A 6,701-nucleotide genomic window follows, 5' to 3' on the forward strand; every position below is an offset into this window, starting at 1 on the left:
CGCCTTTGGAATTTGCAACCAGCAGATAAAAAGGCTGATGGGAGCAGTCCCCTCTTTTGCTGTGGAGTTTCCCCTGTGCAAGACTTGTCCTGGAGTTATGAGCTTGTAGCACAAAAAAGTGTTATGAGCAATAGGTTTGTTCCTCTCCCTTGCTGTTTCCTTTCCTTGGAGTGTGTGGGAAGGTGTTGACTGTTAGTAGGTCTAGTTCCTGCTCTTCCTTTAAACTGGGTCATCACAATTTACCCTCCTACCTTCTGCAAGTTTCTTTTCCTCTCTCTCCCCTTTGATATTCTCCTTCTGCAACTCTCCCTCTCCTCCCCTTCTTCCCCTTCCCCCCATTTCCTCTTTACGCTAAACAGGAGGAAAGTGGGTCACTTCATAATTACTCTTCTCCATTTCAGAGAAACCCAGAGGCATAGAACAGAACAAACAGGTAAGTGTCACTGATTCAGGGGAGCTTTAAAGATGTTTTCCTCTTGGCTGTCTCCTGGGCTTGCTTCACCTCCTCCCTTCCCTTTGCTTCCAAAGCCCTGATGTAACAGCTAGTGCTGCTGTCTGACTGTGTAGTTAAAATTCAAGTTGAGGCTAAATGACTCAGGAAGCTGAAAGTGAGGTTGTTGGATGGTTTCCCTCTCCCTATTATTTGTATTTTTGGTTCAATGGAATGACAAAACGTTACAAAGGGGATAGGCTGTACTTAGATATGCATGGGAAAGAATGGCACAGTGTTGATGCAATAGTTTGCAGTCATTTCAGGCACCTGTAGAAATAATACAGGAAAAAAAAAAAAAGTAAAGGCTTCCCCACGTATTAGCAATATTTATCTGAGAGCTGTTGATTGCCATGCAGTACCAACAGTATTTCAGATCACCCTCAGACTAAATGACACAAGATGTGTAGTCCAGATGAGCACGCTGATGTGATTTTTAATGCAGGCCGTGCCCCAGGGACTGTTTTGCCCATGAGACCGTGCTGCTCTAGGGCTGCCTAAGCAACCCCTGCTGCTGCTTTCAGTGGAAAGTGTGATGTTGAGCTGAGGCCCTCAGAGGATGAAGTTGGAGCCCAGCTCCAGGTGAGCTGTTCAAGGACTTCAGGCCTCGGGGATTCAAAGGCTGAGGGCTCGGACTGATGGGCCTCATCTGTTTCCTGAGTGTACACAGACACAGGCTGTGTGGCTCGCTGGTAGCTGTTGCTCTAGATTAGATTATTAATGATGTTGTATATGTCAGACAGGCTGAGTTACTGTTCCTTATGGAGCCCACAAGTGTCTGCTGCACATCAAAACAGGGTTATTGTACATACCCAGGTGGGTAACTCCTCTGGTTTTCATTTGCACTTGTCTGTGCAAGAAATGGTGCCTTCTCCTTGGCCAAGCCTCATGCTAATGGCTATGCAGAGCAGTGGAAGAGGCCAAGCTCTAGGAGAATGGCAGGGACCTGAGGCTTTTTCTTAGTCTTTCTGTGCCATTCTGGAAAAAGTCACTTCCACCCTGAAAGTTAGTGCTCTGGGCTGAGGTATGGCAGCGTTACCTCCCCTTGTAAAGGCTAAGCAGCACAGGCCTTGGTGCTGGTCTACAGAATGCACTGTGCTGCTGTGGTTGTATTTGTCCCTCCTCCTTTTTAAACTGGGGCTGCACCTGTCTCAGAGCCTCTGTTCCCACTGTTTTTTCTCCCCCCATTAAGCCAGTAGGTATTTTCTCTTAATCTGTTTACTATATATCTGGCCCGTGCTCAGTGCAGTGGGACTTGGTGCAGTCTCTGTAACTTACCTCTCTGAGGAGAGCCCGGAAAGCAACAGGGCAATTGCCTGGAAAGGAGGTTTCTGTTGTTGGATGAAGGGAAGATGTGAGCTTGCTCATCCTCTTGGAGGCTCATTTGTCACCGAGGGCTCTCGGGAACACCTGATGAGTCTGTTTAATCTTTGCCCAGAGGGGAAATATATCAGTCAGGAACCTACTTGAGGGGAAACAGCAAGTGCTCCTCTGGGCAATGATTTGGACTTTCCGTCACATGGTTGCACATCTGGGATAATTCAGGTGACTCAAAGGAGGCCGGGCTTGCTCTATACAATAGAAAGGCTGAGTTTTGAGATACAGAAGCAAGATATTTAGCCTAAGGTTTTCACCCTTGTCTTCCTTCACCTTTCATATATTGTAGAAGTAGGTTTAAATTATACCTGGTAGAGAGTCTCACCCTGTTTTAAGGCAAAAGTGCATTTTATGCATCAGTCTAACTGAACGTCCATCTCTGGGTTTACAGGTCAATCTCTTAATATACCTGAGGGTGATTGGAAAAAGTGATTTTTCTGCTTTTTGGCCAAAATCTTAAATGGGAGTGATAATTGTCTTGCAAGCTTCCTGAGAGTTATTTCAATTTCCCATCTTCCCTTTTCATGTTCTGCAAATACCTTTTGAATGGAGAAACTTGCAGATGAGGAGTTAATCTGTCAAGAAATCCCCAGTTTCTGAATGTGGAATATTTTTACCTTCTCTCATGAAAAACTAAAACACTCAAATTATTTTGAGGAACTAGAGCTCAGCTTAGGAAAACTCTGATTTTCTTAACCCAATTCTTGCTCCCAGTGTATTTTAAGGAGTGTTCTTGGACCTGTCTATTTAAAAAATATGTATGATATTGGCTTTTCTTGAGTAATTAGTAAGCCTTGCTTTCTCATGGGCATATGGATAATACACAGCTGAACCTGGGGGATGTCAGCTTACTCCCTCATCTCCATTTCTTCATTCACTCCCCCTGCACACCTCACGCAGGTCCCAACTGTTTGGGCGTGATGGCACTTGGCAGCCTGCACTACTGCCAAGCCCAGTCCTGGCTTGGCAGGGGGAGCTGCAGGTCAGGCTGGGGTGCATTACCACACTGAGGAGAAAGCTCTCATCTTGTCTGATCACAGTGTGCTCTTGCTGTGTAAGAAAACAAAGGACTGGAGAAAGCAGAAGTCTGATCCAAAATCCAAAGGAGTTTTCTTGTGGACAGCTCTGGACTGTGGGATGGCAGGGATTGCTGTCGGGTCACTTCAATAGTCCTTTAGATTGTTTCCCGAGCTGGAGAGATTCTTGTTACTTGGATGACTGTCTAAGCAACCACCCACAACTGAGACTGCAGCTCTCATCTGTCAAAATAAAATAAAATAAAAATAAAAAAGACCCTTTATTAAGAGGGGTCCCTCAGAGCTTGCACAGACCACAAACGAGCACCCCCAGGTGGATGTGCCTGCCATGTGACCCCTGTGAGGCCCATTACAGCCCTCGTTATGAGGCTCAGCTGCTTTCCCAGCTCCCACCAGAGCCTCCAGCAGTGCTGCTTCTTGCTTTTGGCCTCAGAGCAGGCCTGTGGCACCTGTCTGGTTTGTGTCAAATCTGCTTCTGAAAGTTATCTGGGGACTGGTGCTTCCTCATTCACCCTCAGCACTTTTCTAAGGCAAGAGGTGGAGTTAAAAGGTGACTAGAGAGATGATAACGTATATAAATTGTTTGGCTTGTTACTTTAGTGTTGCTTACCACAGTTTAAGCAATGGTTCTTAAGCCATAGCTTGTGAATAATATATTCCTCATGAGCAGGCTGCTGCAGATAACTGGGAGATTGAAGTAGACCATTGCATTTGGTGCTCCCATTGCTTGCTGTGGGCCAGGACTGCTGTGCTGGGAGCAAGGCTGGCTCTGTGGCTGGGTAGAGGAGCCAGGGCCTCCTCATGTGCTTCTCTGCAGCCTCCGTGAGGCTTGGTAGAAGAAAAGGTGCAGGGGGAGGTGGGTGGGAAATTGATTTGGTAATTGTCATAAGTCATGTGCTTAGCAAGGGGCTTGGGTTCCTTGGTTGCTCCAGGAATGAGGGGTGGGGTGGCTCTTGGAGCACCTGCAAGGCACAGCAGCCTCTTTCCCACACCTTTCCTGGTCATGGTTTAGATTTATGGCTTGCTATTTGTCTTCTCCTACATCCAGAGTTGTGGGCTTAAGCCTTTGGTGTATCTACTGGCTGGCTATGCTGGTTCTCTCTCTCTCTTCCCTTAAGGAAGTGAGGGGTTCTGCTCAAAGGCTGAGCCCCACCAGAGTGCTCAATACAATCTCCACTTCTCAGCACTACCTGGCTGCTGTCACAGGACTGAATATCCCTCAATACCAAACATATTTGAGCATTTGCTTTTCTCTTGTTCTTACTCCAGACTCCATCAGTACATACTCACCAGTGGATCTGAGTTATGAGGTGGGCATGATATGTTCCTGTGGGGTTTTCCACCACTCTGCATCCATGTAAGCCTGGTTATGATGTGATTTGGTTTATACCTGGCCCTTGATTATAATAATTGAAGGGGGAGAAGGGGTGAAGCTTCACCCCTGTCTCCAAAGCAGGGGAGATATTCAGCTGAGCAGTGTCCACATCTGCTTTCATGCAAGAAGTCTAAATATTAAAAATATCCTGGTTACATTCCTCCTCCTTTTCTCCAGGATGTCCCTCCTGCCTTCCCAGCTATGCCCCGATGTGGTACAGAGCCCCTGGGGCTGGTGGGACTGTGGCTCTTGTGCTGCAGAGGGAGCTGAGCTGCTCCTGTTTGCAGAGGGCTGGAAGCCTGCCCCACAAGCCTCCCTTGAGTCTGAAAGCTCTGCAGGGAAGGCCTAGACAGTAGTTAAGATCTTGTATTTGGTTTCTGAGCTTCCCCTTGCTCCTGTGAGTCACCTGGCACGTGGCCCCGGTGCCTTGCTACGTGCATTGCTTTCTGTCTCGGTGCTGGAGCCTCTCTGCAGAACATACCCTTCAGCTGATCCGAGAGCTTCTGCACAAACCCAGCAGGCTTGTGGGATCGATCACACTAAGGCAGAAATAGCTTCTCGCTGGAGCCAAGGTCCTTTCAAGGCAGGAATCATTCATCTGGGAGACTTCAGCAGTGCTGGTGTGTCAGAAACCTCAGGTATTTGACTTCGTTGGGCATCCAGCCCCAAACACACAGTACTCAAAGCAATTCAAAGTGATCCCTTTGGAGCATGCTACCAGCTCTCAGCTATTTAAAATCCCAGCTTCCTGCATTATGTCTCCAGCCGCAGGGGGTGAAAATGGACCAAACATTGCGACAGTGCAGGAGCTGCCTTACTGGTGTCGGGGGAGCTGGATCATATGCGAAGCTTTCTGCCTGATTAGCTTTGTGGAATCCTCCCAGGAATTTTTCTTGGCTTCTCCACTGCTTTCCTTGTTCCCCATGTAGCTGTGCTTCTGTTAGGAGCCAGGATGTGACCCTGCATGGGTAGGGCAGATCTGCTGTGCCCTCCTGTGTTGGCACAGGGGCTGCTGAACAAAACAGACTTAAAGCTTCCTTGCGTGTGGTCATCATTCCTTGCACAGCCTTACTCATATTAAAAGCTAAAGGAACCTCTGTGTGTGAGCAAAGGTATTGGGATTTAACTCTATGTAATGGTCTGTGGGGGGGGATGTTGGTTGTTTTTCCTCTTGGGAGGGGGGTCAAGGCTCTGCACTTTTCTGTTTATCTTCACCCATACACAGAAAACAGTACAGCACAGGCTGAAGGGAGAAGCAGCCTGTATGTATTAATATCTGGCATGCCATTTCCTTGGAGAACAGGAGATGCATCTAGTTTACCTGTATGAGAAATTAGCACTGGCACTGTTTTCTTCCTGCACAGAGATTGGGACTGCTGCCATCCTATGCACCAGTCCCACTGCTTATTTGGCAATAAGCTGGAGGAGCTTTGGCTGGTACTGGGTATGAATCCACAGCAGGGAGGAATTCTCCCACACACTGCCGGAGAACAAATTTGTTGCTACATATCCACACAAGGTGCTGAATTCACCTAGGTATCTTCTAATGTTGTATTTTAATTGCATGTCTCAGCCAGCTAATAATAAATCCCTGCTAAATTTGCAGTGGGGATTTGGGGGTAGAGATTGAAAGATTTTATTGATAATACTGAAAATGGTCTGCCTTTTCTGAGTAAATGAATTCTATCCTTTTGCCTGTATTAGAGATCCTTCAAAACCAATCTGCTAGCAACCCTTCCTGTGCTCTCTGAGCAATCTCTGTTCAGACTGCTGCATCCCTAGCCAGCAAAACACAGTGCTGGCTGGAGCCCTTGGCTCCACCTGCCTGCACTAAAAATCAGAATGCAGGAAAGAACGAGCCTTCCAGCAGAGTTTTTGTTGTTGTTGTTGCGAGCCATCCTATAGAGCTAAACTGTAGTTTTGCCCCAGTCAGTGTTTATGGGACAACATCTGGAGTAAAGCAGTGTGTGCTGTGGCTGTCTCTCAATGCAGGAGAATTCAGAAGGATATAACCTGAATCTTTTAAAGTTATGGTTCTGTTTTTATCGAGTTATATACATTGACTTTTAAAACGCTATAGAAAGCCTCTGTTTTTTTCTTGGCCTATAGCACTTTCCCAGAGGGGTAGCACTGGGGCTTTGGGAGGGGTGGGTGTATCACAACTTGAAGATAACTCTGATATAAATAACTAGCGTGGCAGTAGTGCCTGAAGCAAGACTGAGCACAGCTTGTCGTGTGCAAATACAATGACTGAGGTATTCCCTGCCCAGTGAGTCTGCAGTCTAATGCCTGGCAGAAGGCAGTAGAAAATAGCCATTTTTGCTCTATGCTTTCCTGCTTTCAGTAGGCTTTTCCTGTATGCTGAGAACTCCCAGGCTGTACCAGGGAATGGTTATTTTTAATTCAGGAGTTCTGGAGGTAT

General features: G+C 47.0%; 1 long non-coding RNA gene across 2 annotated transcripts; it reads right to left on the minus strand.

Annotated features, from left to right (window-relative positions):
• Nucleotides 1-95: 95 nt before the first annotated feature.
• LOC110352763 (uncharacterized) lies at nt 96-3,723 on the minus strand. Of its 2 annotated transcripts, none has more exons than XR_002402278.4 (3): nt 3,515-3,723; nt 1,769-3,126; nt 96-760 (listed from the first exon to the last, which is right to left on the minus strand). It is a non-coding gene; the product is annotated as an uncharacterized lncRNA (long non-coding RNA). The 2 variants fall into 2 exon arrangements; XR_002402277.4 differs by lacking the exon at nt 3,515-3,723 and adding an exon at nt 3,354-3,439.
• Nucleotides 3,724-6,701: the final 2,978 nt, after the last annotated feature.

The sequence above is a fragment of the Anas platyrhynchos genome, chromosome 3 (assembly GCF_047663525.1).
Source record: "Anas platyrhynchos isolate ZD024472 breed Pekin duck chromosome 3, IASCAAS_PekinDuck_T2T, whole genome shotgun sequence".
NCBI classification, from domain to species: Eukaryota; Metazoa; Chordata; class Aves; order Anseriformes; family Anatidae; genus Anas; species Anas platyrhynchos.